At 38.0% G+C, this 19,756-nt stretch overlaps 1 long non-coding RNA gene across 4 annotated transcripts in view; it reads right to left on the bottom strand.

Annotated features, from left to right (window-relative positions):
* Window positions 1-2,845: 2,845 nt before the first annotated feature.
* The window catches only part of LOC119661096, a 40,369-nt gene continuing 23,458 nt past the window's right edge, over window positions 2,846-19,756 (bottom strand). For all 4 annotated transcript variants that reach the window (XR_005250549.1, XR_005250548.1, XR_005250547.1 and 1 more), the window contains exons 8-12: window positions 9,893-9,979; window positions 6,710-6,986; window positions 6,382-6,468; window positions 3,199-3,475; window positions 2,846-2,957 (exon numbers count right to left, since the gene is read on the bottom strand). This is a non-coding gene — a long non-coding RNA (uncharacterized LOC119661096). The remainder of the gene's footprint in view (window positions 2,958-3,198; window positions 3,476-6,381; window positions 6,469-6,709; window positions 6,987-9,892; window positions 9,980-19,756) is intronic.

Below are 19,756 nucleotides of genomic sequence, written 5' to 3'. Positions count from 1 at the left end.
TCTTGTCATCAGCACTTGTATTATCCTCACCCATGTAGGGTGAAAGGAGATCAAGATGTCCTAGATTTGTGTTTACTCCACTATATATATGTGTTTTATCATATATATATACCCTTGGGAGTAATCCTTTTTTACTTATAGCTTAGCTGTTGGTCATAATCTCACTCCATTGTAGCATGGTTAATAGAGAACTGACCACTGACTTTGTTTCTAGTTTTGTTTTTCATCTGTTACCCTATTAGGGATTGTTTTGCTTTTGTGTTTCTAGATTATGATAGATGGGATAATCTCACTTATCCTCTCTAGTGCACGGGAAAATGAGATTGGTTTCCACTTTCATTTCTGTTCTCGCACCGTCATGATGACTCACACTATCACTACATATATTCCCTATCTCTAGATAATATTCTACTGGAATATCTATCTTATATTTTTTTCCCATTTACCTATAGGCTATTACGCCTTTCTATGTGGTAGGCATATTCCCGGACAGCCTGGAATATCCCGAATCATTCCTTAAAATTTAATCGAATACAAGAATCTGTACTTTTTATAGCCACAAGATATGTAGTATCATCATGGAAGAGGCGACTTCTTAGCCTATCTCTTTATCTCCTTACGAATCCTTTCTGTATTTGTTCTTTTCCTAATGATCATCTGCACACTCAATTAGTTCCTTCATTGATTCAATCCCTTTCTTATGTTTTTCATACGATCTTTAGACAGATTACTTCTTCATCCCTAATATCTCTTTCTGCTTTTCCCAAATTCCAATTTACACAATTGCCTTCTTAATTAACTTTTTATCTTCATTTTCCAAACTTCGCTTTTCACCATTACATCTTTGATCTTTATAGATATTACCTCCCATTGATTATTTTCACCCTTTTCGTTCTTACTCACTACATACACATTCTCTCCTTTTCAATTTCCAATTTTTCACAATGTTGTGAAATCATGTTTTTTAAGCTAGTTCCGCTTTGTTCGCAGGATAGATCACTTGATCTTCTCGTGTTTTCACAATTCCGGTGTGTGAACTCTTTCTTATTCGTTTTTCAGTGTTGTCCTGTGACTTCTTAATCCTTTTTCATGTTTTTCTATATTCCATGTGAATAATTAGCGGTGATTCGATATCACACTTTACTTAGTTTTCAAATATGTAGTGTTTCCCTACTTGTGATCATGTATCACCTTTCTTAGTGTAAATTGTGTTGTGTTTATCTCAATCTCTGTGTCCTACTAATGAGGATTACCTACTAATGAGGATTAGCTGCTCTCTTCTCATGGTAAGTTCTATTCCTTTCTTTCACTAATCCTCTTTATCTTTGTTCTTTTTCTAATAATAATCATCTACACAACTCAATTAGCCCCTTTACTTATTCATTATCCTTTCTTTCTCATTTATTATTTCTTCATACGTTCTTTATATTCTATTACCTAATACATATATTCTTTGATATGAATTTTAGTCTACATGGTTAGGTATCCTTTATTATAGGATAATTTAGCTTTTTATGTATTGATTCTTAACGTTCTTTATATTCTTCAAAGCCTACTGATGAGATCCTGGGGACAGGATCGAAATACGTATCTAGGCATCCCAATTTTTAGTCTTCAATTAATAGGTGCTCAGCCTAGTCACTACTTGGAGTGGGCCTTCCTTTTAAATTCTAATTAATTTAATTTGGCCAATTCTTCTTCATATACACACTCACTGTTATGTAGTGCATGAGCAGTTAGCATATTAGTTTAGATTAGACTTGATCTTATATCCATCAGAGTGGATATTACTTACTGTTTCAATGCACTTCTGATACTTTGTGCAGTCTGAGGTTTACTTACTTAATTTTGATATCTCTGTTCATCTTTAATTGTGTAATCTGTTTATGACTTGTACATTAGCTTTTATATTAACATTAACATTACTACATTTACTCCTTCACAGAGTGTCCTTTAGCAGATAATTCTTACCCTTTTTGCAGAACCCATTCTACATAGATCCACACATTTATGTTTGCATGGATCACTCTCTTTTGTGTTCTTCTCATCTCATTTACACACCAGCCATTAGATTTGTGGGGTTGTCCGTCTGTAACTTAGAGAAGTGGGATTCAGGTGGATAATGATGATCCAAATTTCTTGTCCTTAATTGTGCTGGTACGATTACTGATATGATTACTGATATGGTAGTCATTAGAAGAACCTTGTCTGTGAGCATGTAGCTGGGAATATTGCTCTTCTGATCCCGTAGATCATGGGAGGGTTGAAAGCATACTTTCACCACAATACGAGGACATAATATGTTGATGTCTTGTCATCAGCACTTGTATTATCCTCACCCATGTAGGGTGAAAGGAGATCAAGATGTCCTAGATTTGTGTTTACTCCACTATATATATGTGTTTTATCATATATATATACCCTTGGGAGTAATCCTTTTTTACTTATAGCTTAGCTGTTGGTCATAATCTCACTCCATTGTAGCATGGTTAATAGAGAACTGACCACTGACTTTGTTTCTAGTTTTGTTTTTCATCTGTTACCCTATTAGGGATTGTTTTGCTTTTGTGTTTCTAGATTATGATAGATGGGATAATCTCACTTATCCTCTCTAGTGCACGGGAAAATGAGATTGGTTTCCACTTTCATTTCTGTTCTCGCACCGTCATGATGACTCACACTATCACTACATATATTCCCTATCTCTAGATAATATTCTACTGGAATATCTATCTTATATTTTTTTCCCATTTACCTATAGGCTATTACGCCTTTCTATGTGGTAGGCATATTCCCGGACAGCCTGGAATATCCCGAATCATTCCTTAAAATTTAAAAATTAAAAATTAAAATTAAAAATTAAAATATACCTTTATTACAGTTCACATAATCTGATTTGTTGATTGAGAAATGTATGACATCGTGTTTGAATTTGATCCACCGTTGTAATATTTCACCTAAAAGAAATCAATAATAACTACATTAGTAAACATCGCTAATTGAACATTTGATACACAAATTAGTTTGAAAGTTAGGAAGAGGTAAAATGACAGTACTTGCATGTAAATATAAACAATGATCAGGAAAGAATGAAAGAGGAGCACAACATAGAGATTATGAGTATGATGGAAAGATAGAGTTTTTTGTGACAGGAAATAGGTCTAGAACAAGTAGGACTTAGATGAATGAACGTCATACCTGGCGTAAACACAAGCAGGAGGACTCCGCGACTTCAGAAGGATGATGCAGCGCCTGAAAAAGGAGAGACACAGCGACAAGGCATAAAGTATTGAATAGATACACACCTGAGCAGCAATGGAAAAAACCACAACGTGCCGGACATCGGAAAATTCCATAGCAGATGATCTGAAATACACAAAAGGATTAAATTTAGTTATTAGCATATTTACTTACGGCAATGTTTATGATGACAGTAGGGATCTCCATTTCACAAATTAGACAGATGATGATTAGACTAGAATTTGAGTAATAGATTAGATAATATAAAACAGAAGAGATCATAGTAGATGTGCTTTCCAATGCACCTTCATATAGTAAGGGAAGAATAGATCATGATAAGAAGTTTAAAAATGAAGGAAGATATTAATAGTAACACAATAGAGATAGATTTGAACTCAATTAGCAAGAAAATTTACAAGAGAATCTAGTTAGAACCATAAGATAAAGTCATACAGTAGGAAAGAATCCTCAATCATTAAAAATGGAACAATGATTGAGAGAATAATATCAAAGTCTGTGGATAAGTCTTTAGGAAAATTAAAAATGAATTAGGAAACATAGCTAGAGATAGTAAGTAGCAGACAAGACTTAGGTATGTCAGTTATAGTCCGTCTGTTAATCACTCTTGGAGGGAATAAGTGGGAATATAATGTACATCCACAGACCAAATATACATCCCAAACAATGTAGGATGTCTTCAGGCTGCAAAGATATACTGGCCTGCAGCTTGAACTGTGGGACCTGCTGGTGAGCTGAACCACACTCGGGTGGCAACTCAGATTCCCCATGACTGTCTCATTGAGAGATAGGTGTTCGTCACCCAGCTAAAGGGGTGCCTTTTAGGTATCTCTGGCTAAACCGATGAACACAGGAATGCCAAATTTGGAGAGACCAAGCCCCTCACTGGCTTTGGAGTACAAGGTACATAGGGGAAATCTCAGCCCATAAAGGTGCATTCTCCTTTCATACTACTCTCTCCTATCTCTAATTTTTCACATTTTTTCGCCTTGAAGCTAGATGTGGTAGCACATCAAACTTCAGTATTCGTCACCTAGTCATAGATTGCCTGGCTAAACCGACGAATAAAAGGATGCCCATTGCGAAAAAACAGGCCCTCACTTACTTTAAGGTATAAAGTACATAGGGAAGTCTCGCCCAATGAGGAGCATTCTCACTTTACTTTTTTACTTTTTTACTCTCACTGTATTTCATTTTTCCACACTATCCTGTCTTATCTTTCTGCGATCTTGAAGTGAGAGGTCGGAGGACATCGGTCTGCTTCCAAGTAGTATGTAGTTGTGGTCTCCATATTGGATGCTCTCTCTATATCCATATGAGAGGAGCAACTGCGTTTACATGAGTAGTCTCAGTCACCCATGGTTATGACCACACTTAACAATATGTATATCTGGTGGAAAACGAAGAACCAAATATAAGGCAAGAATAAAACCCGTTTTCGCTTCAATATTAAAGATTGCTATAACAGCTTTTACGGCAGATAGAAATAGCAACAAACGACAGAATGAGCCTGTAGCCAGAACGTAACTGAAATGTGCTTGTAGACGACAAGGACCTGTACTGTGAGTGGGAGGACTTTGTAAGAGAGTGGCAGTAGTTGCGGTTTCGTGGATATCTCTTCACGAGAATGTAGTTAATATTTGCACAAAATGGTCATAGGTTGATTGTCGTCGGGACAAGACAGCTTGCAATGTAGAATGCAAGTTGTTGACCAACCCAAAAAAAGTTGATCTTACCTGAGTCGCTGGGGGTTGAACGGATAGTGCTCAGCTGATTACGAGGAGAGACCCCTGAAATAGTGCCTCCTTAGGTCAGAAAAAAGCTGATGAGAACAGCACAATCCACACGTTCTACGGCCTTGACTCGTGCCTGCACGTCAGCCTCCTATTTCACTAGGAAATAGGATAGGTGACCATTTGTCTTATCTAACTCAGTACGAAAATAGCAATATTAGCACATAGGTAAGAGAAGGTATGATATAATAGCTAGTAGAACAGATTATGAGGTAATAAGGATCGTACAAGCCCGCTAAGTCAACAAAAGTCCAAACTTAGAATGTAGAAGTACAGCCTGCATTTACCCAATGCAATAGCCCACCACTTACACATCAATAAAACACCATACACATAAAGAAAGCAACGGTAAAAAACCGGAACATATGAAACTGGAACAAGCAGTATAAAAACAAGGAATGGCCGAAGAATGGTCCAATTCATACTGGAAGTTCAAGAGGAACAGTTGTTTATGTAAAAAGTGTAGTGGTAAAAAGTGATATACAAGGTGCTTGGCAATACTCTACTCATCTATGGAAGGCAGCGTTGGACCAATGATGCAACCAATCCAGGAGGAAGGTCTCGCACATAGGAAGGACGTAGTGAGGAAAGGATACACCGAGGGAAGAAACAATCCACGAAGTGAAAGATGAAGCGTACACAACTAACAACTGAGTTGACAGAGGACAAGGTACGTGGGCATGGTTTTTCGGTATCTCAAGTTAGATTAGGAAAACAGGGAAAGATTCAAATTAAGTATAGGAAACGTAGGAATATCTCTCTAAAATTAAGTTTTCACTTTACTCTACTTCACTTTGATTATCGGGACGTTGAGTCCCCACTCAATTGATCTGCATTATTTCCAAATTCACAATTTAGGGGCCCACACATTAGGTTTTTCTCAATAAAAGGGCCATTAGGTCAATCTAAAACACCCCCGGTAGTTGCACAATAAAGCCTACTGATGAGACTCCTTGGACAGAGTCGAAATACGTATATAGGCGTCCACTGAGGTTTTTCCACTATCACAGATGTCGTCTACTCAAGGGCGGAATGCGTAAGCGGCACAAAATCGCCAAGAATGGAACTTAACGTTCAGCGGCATCACAAATCTTAACAATCTTTAGATTAATTAGTTAACTAGTAAATCACTTTTATGTCAAGGGTCATTCCACACAAACTATTGACCACTTAGGATACTGAAGAGAATACAAACTTGACCTGCATGAATGAAGAAGTTTTCGCACAACGCAATATAGTAATATAATGATTAATTTGCAAGTAATAAGTAACAAGACAAGTGTTTAGTTGTAAACATGAAAATTTTCTTTATTGATCGCAAAATATATACCTTTATTACAGTTCACATAATCTGATTTGTTGATTGAGAAATGTATGACATCGTGTTTGAATTTGATCCACCGTTGTAATATTTCACCTAAAAGAAATCAATAATAACTACATTAGTAAACATCGCTAATTGAACATTTGATACACAAATTAGTTTGAAAGTTAGGAAGAGGTAAAATGACAGTACTTGCATGTAAATATAAACAATGATCAGGAAAGAATGAAAGAGGAGCACAACATAGAGATTATGAGTATGATGGAAAGATAGAGTTTTTTGTGACAGGAAATAGGTCTAGAACAAGTAGGACTTAGATGAATGAACGTCATACCTGGCGTAAACACAAGCAGGAGGACTCCGCGACTTCAGAAGGATGATGCAGCGCCTGAAAAAGGAGAGACACAGCGACAAGGCATAAAGTATTGAATAGATACACACCTGAGCAGCAATGGAAAAAACCACAACGTGCCGGACATCGGAAAATTCCATAGCAGATGATCTGAAATACACAAAAGGATTAAATTTAGTTATTAGCATATTTACTTACGGCAATGTTTATGATGACAGTAGGGATCTCCATTTCACAAATTAGACAGATGATGATTAGACTAGAATTTGAGTAATAGATTAGATAATATAAAACAGAAGAGATCATAGTAGATGTGCTTTCCAATGCACCTTCATATAGTAAGGGAAGAATAGATCATGATAAGAAGTTTAAAAATGAAGGAAGATATTAATAGTAACACAATAGAGATAGATTTGAACTCAATTAGCAAGAAAAGTTACAAGAGAATCTAGTTAGAACCATAAGATAAAGTCATACAGTAGGAAAGAATCCTCAATCATTAAAAATGGAACAATGATTGAGAGAATAATATCAAAGTCTGTGGATAAGTCTTTAGGAAAATTAAAAATGAATTAGGAAACATAGCTAGAGATAGTAAGTAGCAGACAAGACTTAGGTATGTCAGTTATAGTCCGTCTGTTAATCACTCTTGGAGGGAATAAGTGGGAATATAATGTACATCCACAGACCAAATATACATCCCAAACAATGTAGGATGTCTTCAGGCTGCAAAGATATACTGGCCTGCAGCTTGAACTGTGGGACCTGCTGGTGAGCTGAACCACACTCGGGTGGCAACTCAGATTCCCCATGACTGTCTCATTGAGAGATAGGTGTTCGTCACCCAGCTAAAGGGGTGCCTTTTAGGTATCTCTGGCTAAACCGATGAACACAGGAATGCCAAATTTGGAGAGACCAAGCCCCTCACTGGCTTTGGAGTACAAGGTACATAGGGGAAATCTCAGCCCATAAAGGTGCATTCTCCTTTCATACTACTCTCTCCTATCTCTAATTTTTCACATTTTTTCGCCTTGAAGCTAGATGTGGTAGCACATCAAACTTCAGTATTCGTCACCTAGTCATAGATTGCCTGGCTAAACCGACGAATAAAAGGATGCCCATTGCGAAAAAACAGGCCCTCACTTACTTTAAGGTATAAAGTACATAGGGAAGTCTCGCCCAATGAGGAGCATTCTCACTTTACTTTTTTACTTTTTTACTCTCACTGTATTTCATTTTTCCACACTATCCTGTCTTATCTTTCTGCGATCTTGAAGTGAGAGGTCGGAGGACATCGGTCTGCTTCCAAGTAGTATGTAGTTGTGGTCTCCATATTGGATGCTCTCTCTATATCCATATGAGAGGAGCAACTGCGTTTACATGAGTAGTCTCAGTCACCCATGGTTATGACCACACTTAACAATATGTATATCTGGTGGAAAACGAAGAACCAAATATAAGGCAAGAATAAAACCCGTTTTCGCTTCAATATTAAAGATTGCTATAACAGCTTTTACGGCAGATAGAAATAGCAACAAACGACAGAATGAGCCTGTAGCCAGAACGTAACTGAAATGTGCTTGTAGACGACAAGGACCTGTACTGTGAGTGGGAGGACTTTGTAAGAGAGTGGCAGTAGTTGCGGTTTCGTGGATATCTCTTCACGAGAATGTAGTTAATATTTGCACAAAATGGTCATAGGTTGATTGTCGTCGGGACAAGACAGCTTGCAATGTAGAATGCAAGTTGTTGACCAACCCAAAAAAAGTTGATCTTACCTGAGTCGCTGGGGGTTGAACGGATAGTGCTCAGCTGATTACGAGGAGAGACCCCTGAAATAGTGCCTCCTTAGGTCAGAAAAAAGCTGATGAGAACAGCACAATCCACACGTTCTACGGCCTTGACTCGTGCCTGCACGTCAGCCTCCTATTTCACTAGGAAATAGGATAGGTGACCATTTGTCTTATCTAACTCAGTACGAAAATAGCAATATTAGCACATAGGTAAGAGAAGGTATGATATAATAGCTAGTAGAACAGATTATGAGGTAATAAGGATCGTACAAGCCCGCTAAGTCAACAAAAGTCCAAACTTAGAATGTAGAAGTACAGCCTGCATTTACCCAATGCAATAGCCCACCACTTACACATCAATAAAACACCATACACATAAAGAAAGCAACGGTAAAAAACCGGAACATATGAAACTGGAACAAGCAGTATAAAAACAAGGAATGGCCGAAGAATGGTCCAATTCATACTGGAAGTTCAAGAGGAACAGTTGTTTATGTAAAAAGTGTAGTGGTAAAAAGTGATATACAAGGTGCTTGGCAATACTCTACTCATCTATGGAAGGCAGCGTTGGACCAATGATGCAACCAATCCAGGAGGAAGGTCTCGCACATAGGAAGGACGTAGTGAGGAAAGGATACACCGAGGGAAGAAACAATCCACGAAGTGAAAGATGAAGCGTACACAACTAACAACTGAGTTGACAGAGGACAAGGTACGTGGGCATGGTTTTTCGGTATCTCAAGTTAGATTAGGAAAACAGGGAAAGATTCAAATTAAGTATAGGAAACGTAGGAATATCTCTCTAAAATTAAGTTTTCACTTTACTCTACTTCACTTTGATTATCGGGACGTTGAGTCCCCACTCAATTGATCTGCATTATTTCCAAATTCACAATTTAGGGGCCCACACATTAGGTTTTTCTCAATAAAAGGGCCATTAGGTCAATCTAAAACACCCCCGGTAGTTGCACAATAAAGCCTACTGATGAGACTCCTTGGACAGAGTCGAAATACGTATATAGGCGTCCACTGAGGTTTTTCCACTATCACAGATGTCGTCTACTCAAGGGCGGAATGCGTAAGCGGCACAAAATCGCCAAGAATGGAACTTAACGTTCAGCGGCATCACAAATCTTAACAATCTTTAGATTAATTAGTTAACTAGTAAATCACTTTTATGTCAAGGGTCATTCCACACAAACTATTGACCACTTAGGATACTGAAGAGAATACAAACTTGACCTGCATGAATGAAGAAGTTTTCGCACAACGCAATATAGTAATATAATGATTAATTTGCAAGTAATAAGTAACAAGACAAGTGTTTAGTTGTAAACATGAAAATTTTCTTTATTGATCGCAAAATATATACCTTTATTACAGTTCACATAATCTGATTTGTTGATTGAGAAATGTATGACATCGTGTTTGAATTTGATCCACCGTTGTAATATTTCACCTAAAAGAAATCAATAATAACTACATTAGTAAACATCGCTAATTGAACATTTGATACACAAATTAGTTTGAAAGTTAGGAAGAGGTAAAATGACAGTACTTGCATGTAAATATAAACAATGATCAGGAAAGAATGAAAGAGGAGCACAACATAGAGATTATGAGTATGATGGAAAGATAGAGTTTTTTGTGACAGGAAATAGGTCTAGAACAAGTAGGACTTAGATGAATGAACGTCATACCTGGCGTAAACACAAGCAGGAGGACTCCGCGACTTCAGAAGGATGATGCAGCGCCTGAAAAAGGAGAGACACAGCGACAAGGCATAAAGTATTGAATAGATACACACCTGAGCAGCAATGGAAAAAACCACAACGTGCCGGACATCGGAAAATTCCATAGCAGATGATCTGAAATACACAAAAGGATTAAATTTAGTTATTAGCATATTTACTTACGGCAATGTTTATGATGACAGTAGGGATCTCCATTTCACAAATTAGACAGATGATGATTAGACTAGAATTTGAGTAATAGATTAGATAATATAAAACAGAAGAGATCATAGTAGATGTGCTTTCCAATGCACCTTCATATAGTAAGGGAAGAATAGATCATGATAAGAAGTTTAAAAATGAAGGAAGATATTAATAGTAACACAATAGAGATAGATTTGAACTCAATTAGCAAGAAAAGTTACAAGAGAATCTAGTTAGAACCATAAGATAAAGTCATACAGTAGGAAAGAATCCTCAATCATTAAAAATGGAACAATGATTGAGAGAATAATATCAAAGTCTGTGGATAAGTCTTTAGGAAAATTAAAAATGAATTAGGAAACATAGCTAGAGATAGTAAGTAGCAGACAAGACTTAGGTATGTCAGTTATAGTCCGTCTGTTAATCACTCTTGGAGGGAATAAGTGGGAATATAATGTACATCCACAGACCAAATATACATCCCAAACAATGTAGGATGTCTTCAGGCTGCAAAGATATACTGGCCTGCAGCTTGAACTGTGGGACCTGCTGGTGAGCTGAACCACACTCGGGTGGCAACTCAGATTCCCCATGACTGTCTCATTGAGAGATAGGTGTTCGTCACCCAGCTAAAGGGGTGCCTTTTAGGTATCTCTGGCTAAACCGATGAACACAGGAATGCCAAATTTGGAGAGACCAAGCCCCTCACTGGCTTTGGAGTACAAGGTACATAGGGGAAATCTCAGCCCATAAAGGTGCATTCTCCTTTCATACTACTCTCTCCTATCTCTAATTTTTCACATTTTTTCGCCTTGAAGCTAGATGTGGTAGCACATCAAACTTCAGTATTCGTCACCTAGTCATAGATTGCCTGGCTAAACCGACGAATAAAAGGATGCCCATTGCGAAAAAACAGGCCCTCACTTACTTTAAGGTATAAAGTACATAGGGAAGTCTCGCCCAATGAGGAGCATTCTCACTTTACTTTTTTACTTTTTTACTCTCACTGTATTTCATTTTTCCACACTATCCTGTCTTATCTTTCTGCGATCTTGAAGTGAGAGGTCGGAGGACATCGGTCTGCTTCCAAGTAGTATGTAGTTGTGGTCTCCATATTGGATGCTCTCTCTATATCCATATGAGAGGAGCAACTGCGTTTACATGAGTAGTCTCAGTCACCCATGGTTATGACCACACTTAACAATATGTATATCTGGTGGAAAACGAAGAACCAAATATAAGGCAAGAATAAAACCCGTTTTCGCTTCAATATTAAAGATTGCTATAACAGCTTTTACGGCAGATAGAAATAGCAACAAACGACAGAATGAGCCTGTAGCCAGAACGTAACTGAAATGTGCTTGTAGACGACAAGGACCTGTACTGTGAGTGGGAGGACTTTGTAAGAGAGTGGCAGTAGTTGCGGTTTCGTGGATATCTCTTCACGAGAATGTAGTTAATATTTGCACAAAATGGTCATAGGTTGATTGTCGTCGGGACAAGACAGCTTGCAATGTAGAATGCAAGTTGTTGACCAACCCAAAAAAGTGGGAATATAATGCACATCCACAGACCAAATATACATCCCAAACATGAAGGATGTCTTCAGGCTGCAAAGTTACACTGGCCCGCAGCTTGAAGTGTGGGACCTGCTGGTGAGCTGAACCACACTCGGGTGGCAACTCAGATTCCCCATGACTGACTCATTGAGAGATAGGTGTTCGTCACCCAGCTAAAGGGGTACCGATGAACACAGGAATGCCAAACTTGGAGAGACCAAGCCCCTCACTGGTTTTGGAGTACAAGGTACATAGGGGAAATCTCAGCCCATAAAGGTGCATTCTCCTTTCATACTACTCTCCACTATCTCTAATTTTCACATTTATTTCGCCTTGAAGCTAGATGTGGTAGCACATCGAACTTCAGTATTCGTCACCTAGTCATAGATTGCCTGGCTAAACCGACGAATAAAAGGATGCCCATTGCGAACAAACAGGCCCTCACTTACTTTAAGGTATAAAGTACATAGGGAAGTCTCGCCCAATGAGGAGCATTCTTATTTTACCTTTTTACTTTCTACTCTCACTATATTTCATTCTTCCACACTATCCTATCTGATCTTTCTGCGATCTTGAAGTGAGAGGTCGGAGGACATCGGTCTGCTTCCAAGTAAAATGTAGTTTTGTTCTCCATATTGGATGCTCTCTCTATATCCATATGAGAGGGGTAACTGCGTTTACATGAGTAGTCTCAGTCACCCATGGTTACGACCACACTCAACAATATGTATACCTGGTGGAAAATGTAGAACCAGATATAAGGCAAGAATAGAACCCATGTTCACTTCAATATTAAAAAATTGCTAGAACAGCCTTTACGGCAGATAGAAATAGCAACAAAAGACAGAATGAGCCTATAGCCAGAACGTAACTGAAATGTGCTTGTAAACGACAAGGACCTGTACTGTGAGTGGGAGGACCTTGTAAGAGAGTGGCAGCAGTTGCGGTTCGTGGATATCTCCTCACGAGAATGTAGTTAACATTTTCACAAAATGGTCATAGGTTGATTGTCGTCGGGACAAGACAGCTTGCAATGTAGAATGCAAGTTGTTGACCAATCCAAAAAAAGTTGATCCTTATTTGAGTCGCTGGGGGTTGAACGGATAGTGCTCAGCTGATTACGAGGAGAGACCCCTGAAATAGTGCCTCCTTAGGTCAGAAAAAAGCTGATGAGAACAGCACAATCCACACGTTCTACGGCCTTGACTCGTGCCTGCACATCGGCCACCTATTTCACTAGGAAATAGGATAGGTTGACCATTTTGACCTATCTGAACTTACTACAAAATAATACAATACTTATTTATATAGAGAGGCAAAAGCCAAAAAACAGTTTAAATAACAACGAAATAAGAACACAAGCTATAAGAGGTAGAAAAACAGCTAGGACAACATAATAAATATCTACAATCATACAAACGTGTCAAATTAACTAAAGTTGGAACTTAGAAGGCATAATCACAAACCAGTATTGACTCAATGCAAGAGACCAACACTCAAACACCAGCCCAATACACCGTTCACATAAAGAAATAGACGGAAAAAACCGGAACATATGGAACAGGAACGGCAAGTATAAAAACAAGGAATGATTCCATAATGGGCCATAGTCACATTGGAGGTGCGGTGTTAAAGACGTAGTGAAATAAAGTGGGAATAGTCGTGAGAATACCTGCCTAACCTTATACCAAGAGTAAAAATGGTCAAGCGACACCAAGTCAAAATGCCACGGACAGCAGTGATGGAAGAATAATCCCCAGAGCACAAACAATCCACTAGGTAGGGTCGTACAATGGACACAACAAGGACTAACCGAGGAAAGGACACACTAAAAGAAAGGACAGATTTGAAGCCGAGAAAACAACCAAATGACACAGCGGGCAAAGGTACGTGAGAATGTTGGGTTTTCTGTTTAAGCCAGGAAAATAGAGATAGGTTCTAAGAAAGATTCATGTCAGTGATATGTAACGAAGGAATATTTTTTCTCTCAGATCAAACACTTTTTTGACTATCGGGATGCTGAATCCCCACTCAATGATCAATATAATTTCTAAATTCATAAGATAGGGGCCCACACATTAGTTCTCTCAAAGGGCCATTAGGCTAATCTAAACACCCCCGGTAGTTTGCACAAAAAAGCCTACTGATGAGACTCCTCGGACAGAGTCGAAATACGTATATAGGCGTCCACTTAGTTTTTCCCACAAACATAGATGCTGTTTTTCAAGGGCTGGCTGCCGATGCGGTAAATGTAGGCCAAGAAGTGAACTTGACGTTCAACGGCATCAAACATCACAAATCTTTAGAATAGCTCGTTTTCTTATAAATATGCCACAATTTCTTCAAGGGTCACTCCAATCTAGAATAATGGCCACTCAGGTGACTTATAACCATTGACACTTTACAAGCATTTAGTTAATAATTTGCACATAAATTTTGCTTCAATACACATACCGACACCGCATAATGGAAACACAGAGAAAGGATTTTGAAGGTTACGAACAATAAACAACACAACGATTATCAATATATAAGTATCTTTATTAAACTTTCTTATATTTACTTTTTACAACTCATATATTTGAATACATTTTTCTGTAATATGGTATGTGATGCACTCAGGGGATGAACAGATCCGTTTGGTTGTATTTGATCCTAAAAAGTTAAAAGCCAGTAAGCAGACAATTTGTTAATTGAATTTAGACAACACAAATTGAACATTTAGTAAACAAATAAATTTTGAGGTTAGGAGAAGGTGAAAAATGACATAAAGAAAACAATTATTAGGTAAACAAAACGAAATGTATGCACAACATAGGTAAAATGATCGCCGGTAGAAGTAATGATGCTCTAAATAGGAAGAAGGACTCAAACTCAAAGAGGAGCAAACGTCGTACTCACCATGGACACAGGCAGTGGGACTCCGTAGGCGGTTAGATGCTCTAAATGGGACCATGTAAAAGTTGGCGCAGCACCTGAAAGAAGGAAAAAGGAAAAGCACAGCCACAAGTCATACACAATTAAATGCATACGAACCTGAGCAATGGAAAAACCCATGACGTGCTGGGGAATGGAAAAACCCCAGAACAAATGAACCAATGTAGTGCATTAGGATCAAAGTTTTCTTTGTATTTATACACTTGTAGCAACATTTAAACTTGACAATAGTTAAACTCCATTTTGATATATTGAACAAATGACAGCTAGACTAGAATTTGAGTAATAGATTAGCCAGTACAAAACATTAAAGATTACACTATTAATACTTGATAAGGGATTTGCATACATTGAAGGAATAGAAGATCAGAATAGTAATTCAACAAATTAGGAAGATGGAAATATTAAACATAGCAAAACAATAGTAGGAAGAAAAGCTAGATGAAAAAATGAGATACATTTCATATAATTAAAAGTACACCATAGAATAGAATATCATGACAAGAATTCCAACATAGCAGTTATAAGTAAATATGAAGGGATTAATTATTTTCAGACATTTTTCAAATTAGTTTTCACAAGAATACCCAGTTAAATTGATTAAAATATATCTCAGTTAGGTGTAAAGAAACCTCAATCATTATAAATGGAGCAATGATTGAGAGAATAATATCAATATCTGTGGATAAGGCTATAGGAAAATTGAAATTAATTAGGAAACATAGCTAAAGATAGTAAGCAGCAGAGAAGATTTAGGTATGTCAGTTATAGTCCGTCTGTTAAACACTCTTGGAGGGAATAAGTGGGAATATAATGCACATCCACAGACCAAATATACATCCCAAACATGAAGGATGTCTTCAGGCTGCAAAGTTACACTGGCCCGCAGCTTGAAGTGTGGGACCTGCTGGTGAGCTGAACCACACTCGGGTGGCAACTCAGATTCCCCATGACTGACTCATTGAGAGATAGGTGTTCGTCACCCAGCTAAAGGGGTACCGATGAACACAGGAATGCCAAACTTGGAGAGACCAAGCCCCTCACTGGTTTTGGAGTACAAGGTACATAGGGGAAATCTCAGCCCATAAAGGTGCATTCTCCTTTCATACTACTCTCCACTATCTCTAATTTTTCACATTTATTTCGCCTTGAAGCTAGATGTGGTAGCACATCGAACTTCAGTATTCGTCACCTAGTCATAGATTGCCTGGCTAAACCGACGAATAAAAGGATGCCCATTGCGAACAAACAGGCCCTCACTTACTTTAAGGTATAAAGTACATAGGGAAGTCTCGCCCAATGAGGAGCATTCTTATTTTACCTTTTTACTTTCTACTCTCACTATATTTCATTCTTCCACACTATCCTATCTGATCTTTCTGCGATCTTGAAGTGAGAGGTCGGAGGACATCGGTCTGCTTCCAAGTAAAATGTAGTTTTGTTCTCCATATTGGATGCTCTCTCTATATCCATATGAGAGGGGTAACTGCGTTTACATGAGTAGTCTCAGTCACCCATGGTTACGACCACACTCAACAATATGTATACCTGGTGGAAAATGTAGAACCAGATATAAGGCAAGAATAGAACCCATGTTCACTTCAATATTAAAAAATTGCTAGAACAGCCTTTACGGCAGATAGAAATAGCAACAAAAGACAGAATGAGCCTATAGCCAGAACGTAACTGAAATGTGCTTGTAAACGACAAGGACCTGTACTGTGAGTGGGAGGACCTTGTAAGAGAGTGGCAGCAGTTGCGGTTCGTGGATATCTCCTCACGAGAATGTAGTTAACATTTTCACAAAATGGTCATAGGTTGATTGTCGTCGGGACAAGACAGCTTGCAATGTAGAATGCAAGTTGTTGACCAATCCAAAAAAAAGTTGATCCTTATTTGAGTCGCTGGGGGTTGAACGGATAGTGCTCAGCTGATTACGAGGAGAGACCCCTGAAATAGTGCCTCCTTAGGTCAGAAAAAAGCTGATGAGAACAGCACAATCCACACGTTCTACGGCCTTGACTCGTGCCTGCACATCGGCCACCTATTTCACTAGGAAATAGGATAGGTTGACCATTTTGACCTATCTGAACTTACTACAAAATAATACAATACTTATTTATATAGAGAGGCAAAAGCCAAAAAACAGTTTAAATAACAACGAAATAAGAACACAAGCTATAAGAGGTAGAAAAACAGCTAGGACAACATAATAAATATCTACAATCATACAAACGTGTCAAATTAACTAAAGTTGGAACTTAGAAGGCATAATCACAAACCAGTATTGACTCAATGCAAGAGACCAACACTCAAACACCAGCCCAATACACCGTTCACATAAAGAAATAGACGGAAAAAACCGGAACATATGGAACAGGAACGGCAAGTATAAAAACAAGGAATGATTCCATAATGGGCCATAGTCACATTGGAGGTGCGGTGTTAAAGACGTAGTGAAATAAAGTGGGAATAGTCGTGAGAATACCTGCCTAACCTTATACCAAGAGTAAAAATGGTCAAGCGACACCAAGTCAAAATGCCACGGACAGCAGTGATGGAAGAATAATCCCCAGAGCACAAACAATCCACTAGGTAGGGTCGTACAATGGACACAACAAGGACTAACCGAGGAAAGGACACACTAAAAGAAAGGACAGATTTGAAGCCGAGAAAACAACCAAATGACACAGCGGGCAAAGGTACGTGAGAATGTTGGGTTTTCTGTTTAAGCCAGGAAAATAGAGATAGGTTCTAAGAAAGATTCATGTCAGTGATATGTAACGAAGGAATATTTTTTCTCTCAGATCAAACACTTTTTTGACTATCGGGATGCTGAATCCCCACTCAATGATCAATATAATTTCTAAATTCATAAGATAGGGGCCCACACATTAGTTCTCTCAAAGGGCCATTAGGCTAATCTAAACACCCCCGGTAGTTTGCACAAAAAAGCCTACTGATGAGACTCCTCGGACAGAGTCGAAATACGTATATAGGCGTCCACTTAGTTTTTCCCACAAACATAGATGCTGTTTTTCAAGGGCTGGTTGCCGATGCGGTAAATGTAGGCCAAGAAGTGAACTTGACGTTCAACGGCATCAAACATCACAAATCTTTAGAATAGCTCGTTTTCTTATAAATATGCCACAATTTCTTCAAGGGTCACTCCAATCTAGAATAATGGCCACTCAGGTGACTTATAACCATTGACACTTTACAAGCATTTAGTTAATAATTTGCACATAAATTTTGCTTCAATACACATACCGACACCGCATAATGGAAACACAGAGAAAGGATTTTGAAGGTTACGAACAATAAACAACACAACGATTATCAATATATAAGTATCTTTATTAAACTTTCTTATATTTACTTTTTACAACTCATATATTTGAATACATTTTTCTGTAATATGGTATGTGATGCACTCAGGGGATGAACAGATCCGTTTGGTTGTATTTGATCCTAAAAAGTTAAAAGCCATTAAGCAGACAATTTGTTAATTGAATTTAGACAACACAAATTGAACATTTAGTAAACAAATAAATTTTGAGGTTAGGAGAAGGTGAAAAATGACATAAAGAAAACAATTATTAGGTAAACAAAACGAAATGTATGCACAACATAGGTAAAATGATCGCCGGTAGAAGTAATGATGCTCTAAATAGGAAGAAGGACTCAAACTCAAAGAGGAGCAAACGTCGTACTCACCATGGACACAGGCAGTGGGACTCCGTAGGCGGTTAGATGCTCTAAATGGGACCATGTAAAAGTTGGCGCAGCACCTGAAAGAAGGAAAAAGGAAAAGCACAGCCACAAGTCATACACAATTAAATGCATACGAACCTGAGCAATGGAAAAACCCATGACGTGCTGGGGAATGGAAAAACCCCAGAACAAATGAACCAATGTAGTGCATTAGGATCAAAGTTTTCTTTGTATTTATACACTTGTAGCAACATTTAAACTTGACAATAGTTAAACTCCATTTTGATATATTGAACAAATGACAGCTAGACTAGAATTTGAGTAATAGATTAGCCAGTACAAAACATTAAAGATTACACTATTAATACTTGATAAGGGATTTGCATACATTGAAGGAATAGAAGATCAGAATAGTAATTCAACAAATTAGGAAGATGGAAATATTAAACATAGCAAAACAATAGTAGGAAGAAAAGCTAGATGAAAAAATGAGATACATTTCATATAATTAAAAGTACACCATAGAATAGAATATCATGACAAGAATTCCAACATAGCAGTTATAAGTAAATATGAAGGGATTAATTATTTTCAGACATTTTTCAAATTAGTTTTCACAAGAATACCCAGTTAAATTGATTAAAATATATCTCAGTTAGGTGTAAAGAAACCTCAATCATTATAAATGGAGCAATGATTGAGAGAATAATATCAATATCTGTGGATAAGGCTATAGGAAAATTGAAATTAATTAGGAAACATAGCTAAAGATAGTAAGCAGCAGAGAAGATTTAGGTATGTCAGTTATAGTCCGTCTGTTAAACACTCTTGGAGGGAATAAGTGGGAATATAATGCACATCCACAGACCAAATATACATCCCAAACATGAAGGATGTCTTCAGGCTGCAAAGTTACACTGGCCCGCAGCTTGAAGTGTGGGACCTGCTGGTGAGCTGAACCACACTCGGGTGGCAACTCAGATTCCCCATGACTGACTCATTGAGAGATAGGTGTTCGTCACCCAGCTAAAGGGGTACCGATGAACACAGGAATGCCAAACTTGGAGAGACCAAGCCCCTCACTGGTTT

The sequence above is a fragment of the Hermetia illucens genome, unplaced genomic scaffold, assembly GCF_905115235.1.
Source record: "Hermetia illucens unplaced genomic scaffold, iHerIll2.2.curated.20191125, whole genome shotgun sequence".
NCBI classification, from domain to species: domain Eukaryota; kingdom Metazoa; phylum Arthropoda; class Insecta; order Diptera; family Stratiomyidae; genus Hermetia; species Hermetia illucens.
Note: the sequence above shows the minus strand (reverse complement) of the source record. Positions and strands in the feature narration are given on the sequence as shown.